General features: G+C 32.9%; 1 protein-coding gene across 1 annotated transcript in view; it reads right to left on the minus strand.

Annotated features, from left to right (window-relative positions):
* The window catches only part of Dgk (diacyl glycerol kinase 1), a 178,269-nt gene that overhangs the window by 145,502 nt on the left and 13,187 nt on the right, over positions 1 to 19,580 (minus strand). Inside the window, exon 2 of the mRNA XM_017608996.1 lies at positions 5,718 to 5,885. The gene's annotated coding sequence lies outside the window, so the exon portion shown is untranslated. The remainder of the gene's footprint in view (positions 1 to 5,717; positions 5,886 to 19,580) is intronic.

A 19,580-nucleotide genomic window follows, 5' to 3' on the forward strand; every position in this document is an offset into this window, starting at 1 on the left:
TTTCTTTTTTGAAATAGATTGGGTTCTATTTATAGACTTATAAAACGACACTTGACAATAACTTTCGTAATACATGCTTGTACCAAAATGATTCATGTTGTTATGTATTGACTACTTTATACATCGTTAAACATTGCACTTCCCACTGATTTTCTTCTTATTTGTTGTAGGAGTTATACTTCGAAATTCAAGGGGCAATAACTACACTGAGCAAGGTGTTATCTAAATATATTTCTCTTAATACAACATTTAGTAACTATAACTAACTATTAGCTAAAGATTGAGTTAGCTTGGGTCCATCGCTTTTTCAAGATTCTGATTATTCAAAATTACCATTACTCGAGTTGTTTGAGAAATGATAAAAATCGATTTTTTTCTTTTTTCCATGCGTTGATTACTTAAAATTTAGTTTAGGAAGTTTAGCTAAATTAAAATGTAACAGAGTCTGGTTCGACACCTGGTCTACATACAATTACGAATTCCTCAAGTTTAACCAGCCTTATCCACACCGAAAATAATTTATTATACTTTGACCAAGTGACAATCGAATAAAGAGATTACTATAAATAAAGGAATTGAAAAATTGCGATAATATTTATTAAATTTCGTCGAAACTAAATTAAAAAGCTTAAAAAATTCCTCTTATTTTTAACCTATTTTTTCTTGTTTTCAAATTTAACGTACCCAAAAATGTTCTAATATTGTGTGCTTCTTTTCCACATGTCCTATTTTTTAGGTACTCTTTCACCAAAAATCGAAGGGAAATCAAAATGTTCAAATACCAGTGAGTGCCAAAAGGCACTTCAATGCTATCAAAATGCGTCAAATTAAACTTTTGTCAGGTGTCGTATAACAAAAATGACCATTAGTACGACATTGAGACAAATGATGTATAGTGTAGTAGGCATATGACTTTTTTTTTACATAAATATATCTGCAAGGAGAGGATGAGAAGAAGCATAAATACATACATATATATGCAAAATTCGATTGCAACCGAATTATAACTGCGACCAAAAATTGGTATCTATTTTTATGTTTTTTTTTTGTGTTTAGGTTTTTGGATATTTTTGGTGTACAGTACTTTACATTTTCTGAAAACCCCACCATAGAGTCCGGATACATATTGTTTTTCGTGAATTCAATTTGAAAAAGGTATTGGACGCGGAATTTAGTGGATCACTGTAGTTGTATTTGGAAAACTCCAAGTCAACCGAATCAAAAAATTCTCGTACTCTCCTCATAGGTATATTTAATTTAAATACAAGTCATATGCCTAATGACCACTGGTTGGTAATACGGCAGACGGCAGGACATTGCATATGTAATATGCCCAAATTTAGGCATGCAAAGCTGAGAGCTTAGCGAGCCGATAAAAGAAAAACGTAAGCAAATTTTTATGCTTAACGTAGATGGTCAATGGTATAGATTGTTGGTTATTTTTGTATATATATGTGTATGTGTGTATGTATGTATAGAAAAAATTTTACCATGATTTGGAAAGAATAGAGAAATGGACTTTACTACATACCAACTATACGTACTTTTATCACAAAAAAGAAAACAAGAGGAGTAAGTTGCTAAAGCTTAATGATTCAGTAAAATTGCTAAATAATTGAAGCTCCACCTAAAAACTGTATCGAGAAAAAACTTCTAGCTAACATTTCAGTGCCACAGTAGAAAAATATATACTGTTTAATTTGAAAAAAAAAACCAGGCCAGGACCGACCACTGCTAGAAAAAGTATTGCTTTAATTTTTAGATATTCCGCAAAACAAATCTGTATCTTACTTAGAATAGAGGGTATTTTGTTCTATTTAAAGTCGTAGGATGACGTTTCCCCACATCACAAAAATGTTTGCCCCATCAATTGACAAATATCCTGTACTTTAAAGTCTTAATATGAACTGTTCCGAAAAATTGTAAAAATTTGCCGACTTGCAAGAAAAGCGAAGCAGTTGTTCATATAAAATTGCTTTTTTGTTTTTAAAATTATTCACCATGCCACCTCAAAAGTGATAGCTCTAAATAAACCGATTTTTCTAGCGTCGAAAATTTAATTGAAAAAATACCTTGGTGATTATTTTTGATGTTCGGGAATAGCTAGTATACCACCAAATTCTTAGGGCTATATAAAACGACGAAATACTTTTTGGTGGTTCCGGAGGGATTGTTACATAGACGATAGGTGGTTTAATTGGTTAAAGTCTCACACTGACTGTTTTAGGGTTAAGGCTTTCATTTCAATCCTCTGAAAAACAACATCAAACAGTGGCACACAAATTGAGCAACCGAAAGCGCAGCAAATTGTTTAGATGTTAAATCGAACCGATTTGTAAGCGAACGAGCTAATTAAAGTCAATGGTTGCTGCGGTGGAAAATCATTTCGTTTGATAAAAAAACTAGTTAGTTAGTGGCGCCACAACCTCAAATGTACACAAACTTTATTGAACAAGCCGCAAGCTAAAATGTTAACTTAAAAAAAAAAAAAATACTGCATTTAATTGGCTCAGTGTTGGAGTCGACGACGAGCGAGCAGCCAAAGAGTTCCACGCATGCCGTTGTATGCAAATATTTGCAGGCTTGCTGGCTAATTGAACCGCAAAACGAGCGATAACAGAGTAAGCGCATACATGCGTACACGCACGCATACACCCAGAGAGAGAGAGAGAGAGATAGAGAGGAATAATAAAAATGCGCGCTTATCAGCTGCCTGCATTGGATGCTTTTATAAATTCGAATTGCCTAAAGGCTGCATAAATGATAGCTGGAAAATACGCCGCTTTTTATGTCTATATATACATGTATGAACATACATATGTATGTGCATGCATTTGATTTGTGCGAGCACTTGTGTGTGTGTGCACCTAATTTACGTTGACCGCATAAATGACAAATGGAATCCAACATTGCTGGTGGGTTTTCACCAATTCATTCATTGAATTGTTCAGCTAGGCCCAAACCCCGCAACGACCGCTGGTGTGTAAACAGCATTCCATGCAATCACTCATACGCCCTGTAGGCTTCATATATTTTTCAAAGTCCATACATTCAGGTTGTGCATTTGCACAAAGAACAAAGCGTTGTATATTTTCATATTCTCTTTGGCATATCTTTCGCTCTGTCATTTATGCTTTCATAGGCCTTCATAACTTGATTTACACGCTTCAATATAACAGCACTGTTTGTGTTTTCATTTTACGGTAATTATATGCAAACAAAGCAGATGACGCTTTCCACAGCTATCACAATTGTCATCATTTATGTATTCTTTATGGGACTAAAAAGGTAAATTTTTGTTTAACTTTGCAGCGACTTTTATTCATTCGCATCTGTACCATCTGCTTTGTGGTTTAGCTGTAGAGGAATAGCAATCGTGGGGACAATAGCAAATGCCTGTGTCGTTAAATGAATTTTAAGCGGGAACTGAAAAACCGTAAAAATATGTAAATATGTATAGGCACTTACAACTCACCTTTGTTTTCAAATGGCGAATATTTTACAGCTTCTGAGCCCCACAAAACACGTTAAACATTCCCTGCGGCTAGACCCACAGTATTCAGAAAAAATTTAAAACCATAGAAACCATAGAAATGAAAGTTAAAGAAAAACAGCACGGGCTGCATATTTGCTTTGTAAAACTGTGCCTTTCGAAAATTTAGCTTCATAAAAAAATGACAAGATCTCTTTCCTTAGCAGAACCAAATGGGACAACGAAAGACCTGAGCCCCGCAAGGACAGCCACATTTGTTATACGACTCCAAAACTTTTCTCCAGCATGGGGTAGCGCACCTCCATCTTTCATTCCGAGGTTAATGCCATTAAGCTATGCCTGAGGCAGTACGTAGAAACTGGGGCAACTAATACAATACATACACTCAGACAGCATAGCGACCTGTAGCCAAATAGAGCAGTGTTACTATAGATCATAACGGTAACTAAGTGACCTACTGCTTCCTCTAAATCTTATCTAAACTTATGTAGTCATAATATCAACTGAGATGTGTGAATGCGAATAGCTTGAAAGGCTGTCCGAGAGTAAAAACTCTCGCAAATTCCTCGTTTAGCCATATTCGCCAACTACCCTACAGGGCAATTCTGACTAACATAGTTGAAAGTCTTTCGTAAAGCCATTGGAAGACAGAAGGCAAGACAATCTAAAAGATTTTGTTTATTCTGGCATAGAAGACTTATAGTTGATTTCCACCAAGCCTTAACTGCAGTTTATGCCTATTGGAAAAAGGAGACTACAACTAGAAGGGGATAATTCCACCTATTAAGTTGAAGCAAACGAATGAAAAAAGCAAAACTTAAGAAAACAAAATTTCCGATCACCCCATATTAGAATTATTGGAACTTCTCTGAGAAATTAACTGCAGTTAAGCCTTTGTTGGAAATAGGCTATTACAAAGTAAAACTCCCTTGTCAAACTCCATGGTCTAAAGCTCTTTTGACAGAAAGTAGTTCTATATAATTTTGCTCGCACTACTCCAATAATCGCAATGGCCAGGTGGCCCTATCGTGCCATTGGAGAGGTCCGGGATTCGAGTCTTCGGGAAGAGGATTTTTTTTATTCAATATTTTATTGTTTAAAAAGAATATATACATAGGTATATTTTTTTTTAATTTTAAGAAACTTATTTTATTTTTATTTATTACATATTTTGAATTTATTGTTTTAAAAAGAAAAATATGTATAATATATTTTTTTCATTTCATTAAATTTTTTAAAAGAACTTTAATAATAAATAGTTTTTTTTTTTAATTTTTAGGACCTTTTTTATTTTTTTTTAATTCCATATTAAGAGTTTATTATTTCAAAAAGGTTTGTTTTAATTTCATTTATTAGAAATTTATATTTCTATTTATATTATTATTTATAATTATATATTTTCTTTATCATTTTATTTTTAAATCGTATTTTTTTAAAGAAACATATATTTTAATAATCATTTAATTTTAACAAACTTATTTTACTATTAATTTTTTTTAATACCCAATTTCTTATTTTTTTTTAAATTTAATTTTCTTTTAATTTATAGTTTTTAGCTTTTGTCCTTTTAAAAAGGAAAATAAAGCTAAAAAGACACACAGGAAACGCTCAGAAAAAAGCTTCCAAGATAGTTGCCAGAATTGACAGCTGTCTTACGAAAAACTGTGGTCAGTTGAAACACTGTTTCCAGAATTGCTGTGTAAGTTTTATCGAGCGTATTGCATGAAAGGATAAAGCGCACTTGTCAACGAACGTGTTAAGCATATACTAGGTATTCACAAAATTCCAACCTTGAAAAAGACCCACGAGAAAAATCAGGGAATCGACATACATACTTCAACTTTTTGTCGATTTCAAAGCCGCTTCCGACCGCACGAAGAGAAGTTGTCTGTAATGCGAGATGTCTTAATTTGGTATCCCCGCGAAAGTAATATGCTTATATAAAATGGCGTTGAGTATTTCCACCAGCTCAATCAGAATTAGAATGGGCCGCTCCGTTCGATGCCAAACTAATAGAGAAGAACAGGAAGCAGCGGAAACTAAATAATTTCGAGAGATTTGTCAACTACACGCAAATCGGCGATGGCCTTTTATCTACTAAATAGATGCTTATTAAAATAAATCAAAATTGGTCACATTAACTTAGCTTTTGCTTTAAAATTTATCTTATTTAATCTTATACATACAATATAACTAAGTACATAAGTACTCTTCTAAGACTTACCTTTTGTTCTTGTCTACTCCCAACTGCGATGACTTGCTTCGCGGGTAAATTATGCGCCAATCAAAACGATGCTGCAGCGTTTTTTATCTCATGCACTCACATGCAATTTTAGGAACTCTATTAATTTTTTGTAGTTGATATCATAATTTTAGCCATTATGAGAAAAATCTAAAAATTAAAACAAAAATATATATTTATTTTAAATTCATAATCGGCATATCAAAATCCTTATTTTCTAATAAAAATTATAAGCGACTAGTGATGAACACATCTACACTGATATAAATAGATATATATATACTTACAAACACACACATAATCTAATCTATTGTCTAAGGCTTTGTTCTGCATTAATTTCAACAACGTGCTTTGCTAATTTAATTCTCATAAGAAACAAAAATGCCTTTGATTTAATAAGAAAAGTAGTTTTTTTTTTGCTTTTGTTAATTAAAACCATTCACTGCAGATAAATGCTCTTGTTTGTATGTGATAAGATTGATGCTTGTCTTTGCTTTTATTTTTATTCTTTTTTGATTTTTTACTTCATTTAAGTATTTACTGTGTGTTTTATTGTTTTTTTTTTTTGAAAAATCTTGCTTATCAGTTTGCAAACAAATGCCAATATGCAACATTTTTATAGTTATTTTTTTACCTCTTAAGAAATAGCTTTTGATAATATTTTCACAACATTGGCTTGGTTTTTGCATTTAATTTGTTTTTTCTGTTTGACTTCAACATAGAAGATACAAATTAAAACAACTAAAAATTATCAGATGAAGGTCATTATATCATCGTAGTAAAGTTTCGGCATTCAAGATTAGTCAGAGTGTATGTGCCATTTATTTTGAAAGGGGCGTAAGTCTTTTCCACCTCTTGTACGTAATTGGTTGGCTACTTCTGAACTGAATGCATCTTTAAATCGTTCTACCGTCGATAAAGTTATGACAAGTCTTTTTACCTGATGAAGTTGACCGAATAACAGGAATTACAGAGCGCAGTAAGATACAGGGAGGATCAATGAAGTCAAACGACATGAATTGACTTATGCCGCTTTCAAAATAAATGCCTCAAATAATGCAGGGTAAGCAAATAGCGAAATTATAAGTGACGTGTACATATGTAGGTATTTACCATAATTTCATTAAAAAGGGTGTCTCATATTTTATGCAAGATTTAAATTAAATAGATAACACAGTTATTTTGACAATTTTTTTTTATTTAAATGTAGAGCACATAGCATAGAGTAATGTCTGTAATAAGTAGCACAACGGGCACGCGATCGCCATGGCTTTGCTGGCAAATACGCACAAGTGAATGTTGATTTTTTCGAGCGAAATCATCTTAAGCGGTGAAACCGCTTGATGTTCAAAAACAAACAAATGCGTCACACTATCAGCAAAAAAAGGTTACCAAAAAATCAACGCTAAGTCCTACCTACTTCAAACTTGCACTTTATTATACTGAAATTTAATGGACTATAGTACTACGTATCACAATTTATAATTAAAGCATTTGAAGATTAAATGATTCATTTTCGAGTTTTAATTTTTGTTCAAAGTTTGAAATTCGGACTTACATAGCTTTTGTAAGTTAGTGAGCTGTACTTTCATGAAACAATAATAAATATAGCCAAAATTTACTAAAATGCTGCGTCCCATTTCTCTCTCGCCGCTGCACGTTACAACCCCAATAGCCTCCCATGCCTTGCAGAAGATGAAACGACGGAACACTTTTTGTGCTTTCTGCCTTGCCTTTTCGGAGACTAGGTGAGGCTTTTGAAATAGAAATACTTAGTACGCTTCATATATTTTCATACCGACTAGCAGTCTAACTAAACTATCGGCCAACTGGAAGTCTGTGGTGTGTGGCAGCACTACCACTGCCCGAGTATATGCACCTCTATATGGAGTGAACCTAATACATTTGTATGTATATTAGAGTGGTCCTTAAATGTAATGTCGATGCTACTACAGCCGTAGATGTCACATGTATATTTTGGTCCCAATCGGAGACGGTTAAGGCGTTCGCAAAGGGGTCAAATTTCAGATTACTCAAGAAAATTAAATTAAATATGAAACATATAAAATAAAATAATATGTTAAAAGTTTAATTCACTACCGGTTAAGTGAAGAAAAAGCGTTGAGCAGTTTAGCGCTTTTTAATCGGTTTTCCATTAATCAGGAGTTTATTTATACAGACGCAAATTGTTGGTCGAAAAATGGAAGTTATGTATGTATATTTATAACAGAATAAAACATTTAAAATTGGTAGGTGACATGGCAGAGACAGGAGTTGAACCTGTAGAAGAGCACAATACAATTTTGTTCAAAAGTGAGAGGGACAAACAACAAAAATTGCAATTTGTCTAGAGAGAAATACACTAACACTACAAAGCAAAATTTATCGGAACCATTTGTAATTAAGTGTTTAATTATGGTGTAAAAAAATCAATATGAAATTAAGATTAAATTTTGTAAAATTATTCTCGGTATATTGTTTAATTTAAATACTTAGGCTGAAAAATATTACAAAAATATTTGAATTTTTTTTTATTTTTTTTGAAATTGCCCTCTATGCGACACGCCTCCGATTAGGACCAAAATTTATATGTACATCTTCTACTATAGTAGTATTATATGAAAAAAAAGTTATTTAAACTTTTTGAATCTGCATAGCCAGAATCGGGACCAAAATTATACATATGTGATATCTTTGCCATTGACATTACCGATTGAGAGGAAAGACTGAAAAAAATCGCTCATTTGATTTTTTAAGGACCACGCTAATGTGCATATGTATATTGTTGTACATGGTAGTATTTATAAAATAGCAGCTGCTTGGCTATTCTCATGACCAAACTTTGTTAAATACTAAACTCATTTTTTCAGACTTTGACGTACACACTCACACACACATACACAAACCAAAAACGGGGGTTTATTCACATGAAAATAATTGTTTTCTAATATGCTGCCAGAGTCACTTCAAGCGGGGTTTTGCTTGTGCTTGTACATGTATGTAGGTACTTGATGCATGCGAGCTGCTAGAATGCGACTGAGTGCATGTCAAACAGCTTTGGTTGTAAGAGTTTAAGCAAACAAAAAACCAGAAGCAACATCAACAGCAAGAATACCCAAACCTACACTCGCCCCCACACACACGCCCACACACACACATACACATCCACCTTCAACATGCCAACGCGTGTGCGTGCATTCGTGGTACGCTTAGATATACTCGTTCTATGAAGTGTTGAAGCAACAAGATACCGTTGCAATGGCAGTACATAAAATAGCTGGACTTCAATTGCAGCACTTGCGAGGAGGATAACGTTGAAAGTGCAGGTAACTTAAGTTGCTGTTCTTCTACTTGTTAACGCATTTTTTGTTTCCTTTCACTTTGCTACGTCGATGGCTTGGAATTTTAAGAGTAAAGTATATAAGCATGCAACATCATTGTGGTTGTTGTTGGAGTTGTGGTGCAAGTTTTGTATTTCATGTCATTCTTCTATTTGCTGTTGCTCAAGCGTTATTTTTATACTACTCGTGTTTCGTTTTGTACTTCCTGGAAACCACTTTTTGCTGCTTCTGGGGCTTGTGGCTATCGCAAGCTGTCCAGCAGGTAAACTACCCACACTCATTTGGTGAGGCACACAGTCGTTATAATAATTTTACATGTACATACAGTGACTCAAACAAATGACCACGTGTTGATTTTTTTTTTAATATGTATTCGTAATGTTTTCGCGCCGAATTTTTTTTTCTTATTTTTCTATAACAACCGTCATAGTTTCAAGCTTCACGCACCATTTAGGAAAATTCAACAAATTTTCGTGAAAATTCCAACTTTTTAATCGGAATCTTTAGAAAATTTGTGGGCATGCAGTTCTATAGCCTATACAATTTTTAGTCTAATGGAGTGCAAGTCTCAAACGGCTGAAAAATCCCGATTTTTTAGAACTTTTTTTTTTTTGTGGCGAATTTTTGCACTTTTTACCATATTGTAATAATGAATTTCTTATTAAATAAAACCCAGATGACTGTTAGCAACGAAATTTCAAAAAATTAAGAAAAGTTTTTATAAATTGCACTTGTTTTATAAAAAAAAAACCGAAAAGGCAATCCCAAAAAAAAACATCTCAAAAATCAACGGGATTTTTCAGCAGTTTGAAACTTGCACTTTATTAGATTAAAATTACCCAAAACTGTTCTAAAGATGCAGATTAAAAAAGTTTATATTTTGACGAAAATTTGGTGAAATTTCCTAAATTTTGTATAAAGTTTGAAATTCTGATTTATATGGTTTTGTTTAAAGAAAAAAATAACGGATATTTAAAAAAAGTTAACTCGTGGTCATTTGTTTGAGTCATTGTATGTGCTATATATGGATTTATGCATGTATACAGCCGAAAGTTTGAGTGTTTACGTCAAAGCGGTATTTGTGGCAAACGTCCTGTCTCCGAACGAATGCTGATGCAGTGGCATGCGGTGAAGCAAAGTCAAAATCATAGCATTTCTTCCGACAAATTCTTCTGTGGGCAAATTTCTGACAGCGTACAATGCAAAAATATTTTGAAGTTTTCTGCTTTGCATATATGCAATCCAATGTGTACTAGTGGTTAGAGGTGTGCACTGCCACTCGGTAGAACCAAGGTTTGATACCTGGCCCGAGCAGCAACTAAAAACAACTAGGCAGAGATGCTATTGAATAGTTATGTGAAAAGTCACAATTGATATTAAATTGATTGAAAATTTTCAATTTTAGTATCAGAGGTTCTTATATATCTAAAATATTTTAAAATCGGGCTGCCAGGTGTTTCATAAAATTCAAGTTAAATTTAGATAATGAATAAATGTACCTAACATTTTAGCGCCGATGTTAACCGAAAGAAGTTTAAAAGAGCTTTATTTCGAAAATATTTTTTAAGAGGGTTGCCAAAAGGGTTTTTTAAAAGTTCGGTTGCCATTTTATTAATAATTTATATGAAAAATTATAGTACGGGTGTAAAATGAAATAAGGGAGTTGCCACCTAATTAAAAAGTTAAGTTCAAATTACGGATTTTGCGTGTCAAACTTTTTGAGCTTATGTCAACCGAACAAGAAACTTAATAATTTTTATTTAATGCTATACATGTTTAGACTGTTACGGAGCCGCGTAAGGCGCACTTTGTATTATTTGTTAAACGGCTGAACTTTTTTTTCGATACGGTCTAATGCACATACATAGATACATATGTATAAATTCTGAAGCTTTAATAGAAGAATTAATTGCTAAAATCACAAGCAGCAACTATTTATTAACACCACTGTTTGTTTGTTTTAGAACACGAAACATTTATTGCCGCTCTAAACGCGCTAATCAAAACAAATCGTTGACTCTTTTATGGAGTATAAACTGATTTATTTCGAATGCTGAAAATTGATGGTTGAATAATGAATTGCAAGAATATATCTAGTAAATACGTCAAGCAAGTGAAATTATTTTTATTCTTTTTTACAGAAGGCACGTAGCTAACAAAAACTTTTTTTTTATGTACAAAAACATAAATCTGGTTAAGGCCGCCGACTTGCAGGCTTGTCATTAGAAAATTGAATGGTAATTTCGAGCCACCGATGTCGAAAACTACTTGTCAACGCTAGAGGCTAAAATTATTACCGAATGGTTATTAAATAGACTTAGGGACGAGCTGTTCAAAGTCCATAGAAAATAACAAAATTGTCAATGATTTCAAAAGCAAAATATTCTGGTGTTACTCTAAGTAAATACAATTTTCAATTTGTGGAGTAAAAAAAGAGAATAACTATTTTTATGAAACCCTTGCGAAAAGTGTTAAATTGACAATGATTTAATAAATAATATTTTACCAAGTTTGGAAGAGATCGATTAAGGCGATAATGGCGTACACACTTTTATATCCAAAGTAGGCAGTGCCATGAGTATTTTTCATAATTTTATTAAAATGAAATTTTCTGTTGAGAAATTCCTCCTTAGTCAATGCTGAACAATTCATCTCCAAAACTTAGTGTAATTTGGCAGTTTTTACGTTTTTCCAAGTTATCGTTTTATGGTAGATGAGCGGTGTTATTGACTTTACTTAACAAATACTGCTTAGTAAACATTGTATATATATCAATATAATCGCGAGAGGTCCTGAAAATTCGGAAATTACGCCGCGACCCCTAAAAGTCCCAAAAATTGCCAAAAAATCTTTAAAGATCCCAGTATTTTTTGAAAAATATAAACCGGAAACCCCTGCAAAGTAAAAAAAAAAAATATATATATAGAGAAAAGAGCCGAAAAAAGTTCTTAAAATATCCCGAAAAGTAAAATTCGAAAAATCCCAAAAAATAAATAAACCCGTAGAAAATCTTAAAAATAATCACGAGGTTCCGAAAATGCCCAATCAATCCCGAAACTCGGAAACTCCCGAAAAATATAAAAATGTTCAAAGGCTCTTAAAACTTGCCGAAAAGTAAAACACAAAGAATCTCGTAGAAATTTAAAAAAAGTCCTGCAAAAATCTTAGTTTTTATTAGAGTAAAAATCTTTTGAATTTATCTGTATGTTTGTACGCGTATCACTCGAACACTAATGCATTCAACCGAATGCAGTTTTCACCGTTGTATTGTTTGAGGTCTAGCTTAAAATATAGCAGAAAAAATACAGAGTTGCTACCTGTTTGAAAATTGCAGTTTAGGTAAATTGATAAGATGAATTAAATACTGCAATATGGCTGTCAAAAGAAAGACGCTTAAAAAGTCTCACAGCCGAAAAAAGTTTTGTGGAAAGTTGCCACCTGTTTGAAAGTGAAACGAAATTAAATTAATGAGATAAATTAACTATTGCAATATGGGTATGAAACTAAAGAGGTTTAGAAATTTTACTGTCGAAAATAATTTTGAATTATGGTGGCAACCTATTTGAAAAATTTAATTCAGCTAAATTAACAAGATAAATATTGAATTGATACACCTTTGAAGGAAATGCGCTTTATGTAGACCCGAGTTATAAGATTATAAATTTAATTTCCAGGAGAAAGTCGATTCATTACCTACTTTCTAAATACCTTCGAAATGTATTAACTAACACCCACATTCATACACAACAAATAATGTTTCATAAATCGAACATTTTTTTTGAAAATCTCCCATCATAAAGCTCCTAAAATGTATTCTACTTTTTATGAGTGTGGCCAAAATGCGCATACTTTTTATGTCCATTCCATTTTTTTTTGCTTTTGCCTAAGCGCACATAAAATGCATTTTTTCATCAACTTCCAATATTGTTTTCCTATTTCACATCCTTTTACGTTATTTTGGAATATTTCTTAAAATTAGTATAAATGTTCAAAGCGCAGTCCGCAGTAAAATTTTATATTATTTTAATATGAATAACTATTCTTTATTTATTTTACTTTACGCACTTTCAACCAAATTCGACTAAATTCATAAATTCAAATCAAACTAACTTTTTGTTTATTGCAATATTTTTCATGTTTTCCTCTTTTGTTTATACTGCATTAACGCGTGTGCTAAATGCTATATTGTACTGTTATTGTTTAGTTTCCAGGATTTCTCTTTTAACGTATGTATGTACATATATTTAGATTTTATGATCTCTGAACGTAGATTTTACGAAATAGTAAAGTTGTGTTAATGTCTCAACATACGCAGTGGTTTTCATGTTTTAGCTGCGTTTTTATGCGCTTTTTTTTTAAATAGCATCAATGCGTGCGTAAACATATAAATAAGAATGACGTACATATGTATGCATGTATGTATGTACAAAAGTATTGCAACTAAAGATATCAAAAATTGTAACCAAAACCTATTTTGAGAATGCCAAAAATCTGGTTATAAATCTAATTTTATAAAGAAATTTTGTTTTTATTTATGTCTACACACTTTTATTTTTTACTATGGAAAATCCTACATTGCTATATTTTATTGAATTTCTATAGCTATATGCCCAAAATAGTGACACGGTTTTAATTGGTTTCCATCACTCTAAACGTGGATTTTATATAGCGCAAACTGTACTCTAAAACTATTGCAAGTATTTTTTGCGATGACAATATTTTATATATAGGTATTTTCCACTCGTACGACAAAATGTTAAAAATTATTGAACAAGTCAGAATTTTAAAAAGGTTTATATAGATTTGCACAGCAATTAAATGGCTATTTTATAAATACTATATAAGAAACATAAGCGCTGGCGTGACGTCACAAAAAAAACAGAAGTGGTAAATTTTCCAAGTTTTTAAATGTGTGTACATATAAATATTTTCTGCTTTGTGTTCAATCAGCTGAACTATCTGACATGATGTTACCTGGCGTTACGCTACTCAAATTCCCATTGAAAAAGTTGTGTTAATGTTGTTTTTGCAAGAATTTTTAATGGGAAGAAAACATGCATTTTATGTCGAGCGTACTTTTATTTTGACATCAGCGCCACCAGCGCCACAGTGCAGACGGATTTAAATGAAAAGTCGCTTTTTAGAAAAATTGAGGATGTTAAATTAAGAAAAATTAATTTTTTTCGGATAACTTTCATACTGTCACTGTAAATGCAGTTGTGAACTTGAAAGTTTGGGTTCTTGTGGCATTTTCATAGGTATTTACATATACTTCGTTCTATTTTCAAATGTGGGGTGTCAAATAACAGGGCTTGGCCTGTAGATGTGCAAATTTTATTAAAATTATTTAATAACTTAAATTAATTATATATTACAATACGGGTATCAATTGAAATGGTTTCGAAAATCTTCTACTTTTATTTTTACTGTTGAAAATTGTTTGAGGCGGGTTGCCACCTATTGGAAAAGTGCAAGTAATAAAATTGATAACATAAGCCAAATACTACAATATGGGTATCAAAAAGTAGGCATTTGAGAAATCTTTGATTTAGAAATGTTTTCAACTAACAAATACGCGGCGTGCTTCACAGTGCTTTCAAAGTATTTTTGTTTTATTACTGCAGCTCCCTACACCCAAAACTTTTAATTAATGCTGTAGTATTTGTTAAGTAGGCCGATTTATTGAAATTACCAAAAAAATGTTAATTCAGCTTTTTATGGTGATACATTCACACATTTCATACATGGAAAATCGGCGACGGATTTTTAGGACCTAAAAAGCGATAAGAAAAGGCAAAATAGAATAGCGAAATAGGCCCCTAAAATCCGGAAATAGGCAAGAGAAAAAGGCATTAAAATACGAAACATAGACGCAAAAAAAAAAACATTTATAAAAAAAATTTAAAAAAATGGAAAAATTGTTAACAGGTTTTATAAAATGAAAGATTTGTGCTTTGATTCGTTCGAGTTTTAACTCCCTATATTTTTGTAGCATTTATCCAATAGATTCATCCTGAATTTCACTAATCCAATCAGGTGATGAATTTTACTCTTTATCTAAATACTCAAAGATTTCGACAACTCGACAAACTCCTGCTTTTCACGACTCTAATCACAATTCTATAAAAAATTACTCTTCAAATAATACGGTTCCTTTATTTTCAATTAACCCACATTTTTTCCATAAATCCATATTTTGTACGATCGACTGAATTAGTGAATTTTTTTTTTATTATTTCAGGCATTATTCTCTTCTATTCCGGACAACAACACTTTCGGTAATATTACTCATACAAAAGCGTCAGCAAGAAACATTCGTCACACACGACCAAAAATCATTCGCGGAAGCATTCATTGAATAAACAATTATAAAATTCTTAAAACGTTTGAACTAAAACCGGCAAACAGGCGATTTGTCAGCATTTTAGAGCGATGCTGGCGATAAAAGCGCGCACACGCTGACACACACACACACACACACGCACAAACTGATACGAGCGTGCTCGCACCTTTGCTGCGAAAATTCGAAATTGATTGATATTTTACACTTGAATCGAATTGATCGATGACGTACAAGCATGAACTACCAACCCAGTGGGAAAGTGTAATTATAAAGTAGTCGAAAAAATAATCAGTAAAACAACCCTTTTCACATTCGAAAATGTATTTTTTTTCCCCCGGGGCGATGTCCTAAGCAAAGTGGGGCACTCAATTTTGCATTACCTAGTATCGAGAATGTGATTTAATATAAAATTTTTGGGACTTTTTGAATGCATTAGGACGCTCATTACATATTAAACAGTAATTTGATGTAAAAGTCATAAAAAATACATTCGATTATTTATCACGTATGGAATGCATTACTACTTTTCCCACTGGGAAGTAATACCCACATACAATGTGTGTGATTGTGTGAGCGCACGAAATGTAGTTAGCTCCCTAAAAGACATTGCTGAGCACTTTAGGCAAAAATTCTAACACATTTACATTAGTCTCTAATACGTGAGCATTTATAAAATAATTTTGCTTTTGTAGTTTATTAAATGAGTAGTTTGACGATTAGTATTGAGAAAATTCTGATGATATTATGCGCCGTGTATTTTAGAGTAAAGCAGATATATTTTTCACTTATACGAAATTGCCGTTGGTAGAAAAGTGATTGACAAGAAGAAAGTACTAAATTTTTTTCCATGGTCTCAACAAAAATGAATACTTTGATAAGCACTTTTGTAATTAGTGATAATGATAAAATGAGCACACTCATATGATGCTCAGCTGTCTTGCAGGGTTGCTGGTGGGTTCCAAACTGACGAGACAGCAATACCAGCAAAAAGCCATACAGCAAAGCATAGGTAATATGAATGCAACATCAATTGATGGATTATCGAGCGTAAGTAATCGACTGCAACAATGAATGATGGTACACATGAGTGGCTTTTGACTGCAGCGACAATGCTGCAACGTACACACTGCGTATACGTAACCTGCGGGGACTGTAGCGAATACGCACACAAATGCAGGCAACAACAGCGTTAACATCTGTATATAATTGGCATGCATCGATGGGCATTTTATTTGCTGTGCGTTGATAATAGCCTGACTTTATTAATTGATAATTGTTTTTAAATGGCATTTCTCTGGAGCTTTTACAGCTATGTATCTCTGTTGGCGGTTGTTGGCTACTTGTGTTGCTTTCATGCGGTGGATAATAAATAGCCTTCTCGAGCGAAAATATTTATTTTTGTGTTTGCAAGCGGTAGTAAGCTTCTGCTGTTTCGAACTTAATTAATATTGATAGGATTTCCTTGATTGAGTGAGAGTAATTTTTGAGTAATTTCTATTAAAATTACATATCATCTCCTCGAGCGTTTAACTTTTTTTTTCGCATACTTTATCAATGCTGTGATTGGGTACGATGGTGTAATTAATGTGATTTTACAAGCTTTGGAAACCAAAAGAAAAACTTACTGCCCCCATTTCTATGGCGAACGGAAATTTTAATCAACCGAAAACAAATATAACGAGTTGTACCGAACTTAATAAGTTGAATAATATCCCATTGACTATATCCCAATATGAAAAAGTTGCACATAGTAACTTATTCTAAGATATGGCAACCCCTGGATACTTCCTGTTTCATATCGAACACACTGTGGTTGAGGAAACTAAAGACTTAAGAGTATATTTAACAATAGATTGAGTTTGCTAACGCCTTTTAATGACACTAATGCAAAATCAATAGCCACGCTTGCATTTTCCAAATGCCACACTTCTCATTTTTTCGTTCCATATACTTACTAAGAAAAAATATTGTATTCAGCTTCTGTTTTTTCCAAACTGGAATACCATTGTAACTATCCATGAAAAGTATGTCAGTTATGTCTGTCTGTTTGAACACAATCTAGTCTCTCAGTTTTCGATATATCCGACTAGAATTCTGTAAGCGCTCGTATTTTTACAATGCCCTTCCTCTTCCAAAAAGAGAATGCCGAGGGATCATTATCAAACATTAAAATACCTGCTTAATTATTTCAGCATAGGTATTCTTTTTCCAACCGCTATTTGCAAAAAGTAGGGCACTAACCCACTGTCAATATGTTTATTAGGGCTAGTATGTATTGTTCGTTAAGTTCGGGTAAACTCAAGGACTATTTGCTTGCAAATAACCACGATTTGCCTCAGTTGGTTCTGCTTATCTACATACATATACAAGGTGGCGCAAAATTAATCAACCTTCGTCTTAATCACTTTCTTTGGGGTTATTTGAAGATGCGAGTTTAAGTGTGCCAGTAAGCCTCAGACAATCGCAGCCCTTAAGGAGAATATTCGACAAGAAAGCGAAAAGTTATAACCGGAAATCTTGCGGAAAGTCATGGAAATGTGACAAAACGGTCACAAATGTGTACGAACCACTGGCGGCAGCCACTTGACAGATATCATCTTTCCATTTAACTGAAAAACTTGTAAATATCCAAATAAAGATTTCCATTACTCAAAATAATTTTTGTTTTTTAAATTGGATGATTAATTTTTCTTAAATTATACATTCGTCTTCCATCTATCTTCAATCTATGAAAAATGTGGGAGTGGGTATTTAGATGAAGAAAAGAATGAAAGTAAAGATCAAAATAAAGGTAAAGGATAAGATAAAGATAAAAATGAAAAGATAAATATACAGACAACTATAAAGATAACAATCAAAATAAAAACACGAAAGAGACAGAAATAAAAAACGTGATAGAGATAAACGTGGAGACAAAAACTAAGATACAACTGAAGAATAAAAGCCTGATTATGGCAACTTAACTTAACTTAACGGAACGTAGAACCTAAAAAATCAAAATGAAACAGATTTCGACATGGCAAGTTACTTTAAGTTTCGGCTGTTATAAGCAACACCCATTTAGCAGGATTTTTAATAGAGAGCCGTAAGTTACGTTAAGTTGCTATAATCAGACCGTAAGCTATGTTATGTTACGTTATGGTATGTTTTGCTATGGTACGGTTTCTTATGTTATGCTGTTATGCTATATGTAATGTAATGTTAGGTTATGTTATGTTATGTTGTTCAACGAATTTCACCTCAACTCACCACAGCTACTTAAAATCACTTCAACTAACCTCACATCAGCTCCTCTCAGTTCACCTTAACTCACGTCCCTACCAACTCATCTCATTTCATCTTGACTCCGTTCACCTCAGCTCAATTCAACTCACCTCCACTCATGCTAATTTTATTTTACCTCAACTCCCCTTATCTCGCTACAATTCATCTCACCTCAGCTCAACTCACTCTAAATGTATCCAAACTCATTTCAGCTTAACTTAGCTCAACTCAGCGCAGCTCAACTGACCCTATCTCACCACAACTCCCCTTCATTTTAGTGGTTGAATTTCAACCGCTGGGCGAACATTAATTGTATTAAATGCAGACATTCCATTTGCAGCTTTTTCCTCATATCATAATCCATTAAGAATACACCACAGTTTCTGCTTTAAGGTCTTCTAGGCGCTTACTTTAACTATATTTTGCTTAAATGAAGATACCTTCTATGCCGAAATAATATTCTTTTTCAAATTTTTTGCATAAGCATTTTACTGTACATATGGATTTGCTGCGTAGAACAGTTAATGGTGGCAATGAGTTTCCCTCTAGGGTAAAAATATATACTATGTGTAGTATGTATGTATGTACATACATATGTATACTGCTGCAGACAGCCTAATGCAAATATATGTATACATTTTTTACTTTTGCTTAAGCGCTTGCACCCACATAACACATACAACATACATACATATGTACACCATGAATAAGGAGGCGTATAAAACCAGCTACATACACTGAGGGAAATAATGCATAGTAAATGTGGATACTTTATACATATTTGATTACCGTCTACAAATGTTCGTATACATATATTTAAAAATAATATTTTCATACAAAAATTTATTATGCACGGCGATGTCATTGGCAGCGGAAATTGTCGCCCAGTGCATTACT

The sequence above is a fragment of the Rhagoletis zephyria genome, unplaced genomic scaffold (assembly GCF_001687245.7).
Source record: "Rhagoletis zephyria isolate East Lansing unplaced genomic scaffold, Rhagoletis_zephyria_1.1 Rzeph_scaffold_00180, whole genome shotgun sequence".
Taxonomy (NCBI): domain Eukaryota; kingdom Metazoa; phylum Arthropoda; class Insecta; order Diptera; family Tephritidae; genus Rhagoletis; species Rhagoletis zephyria.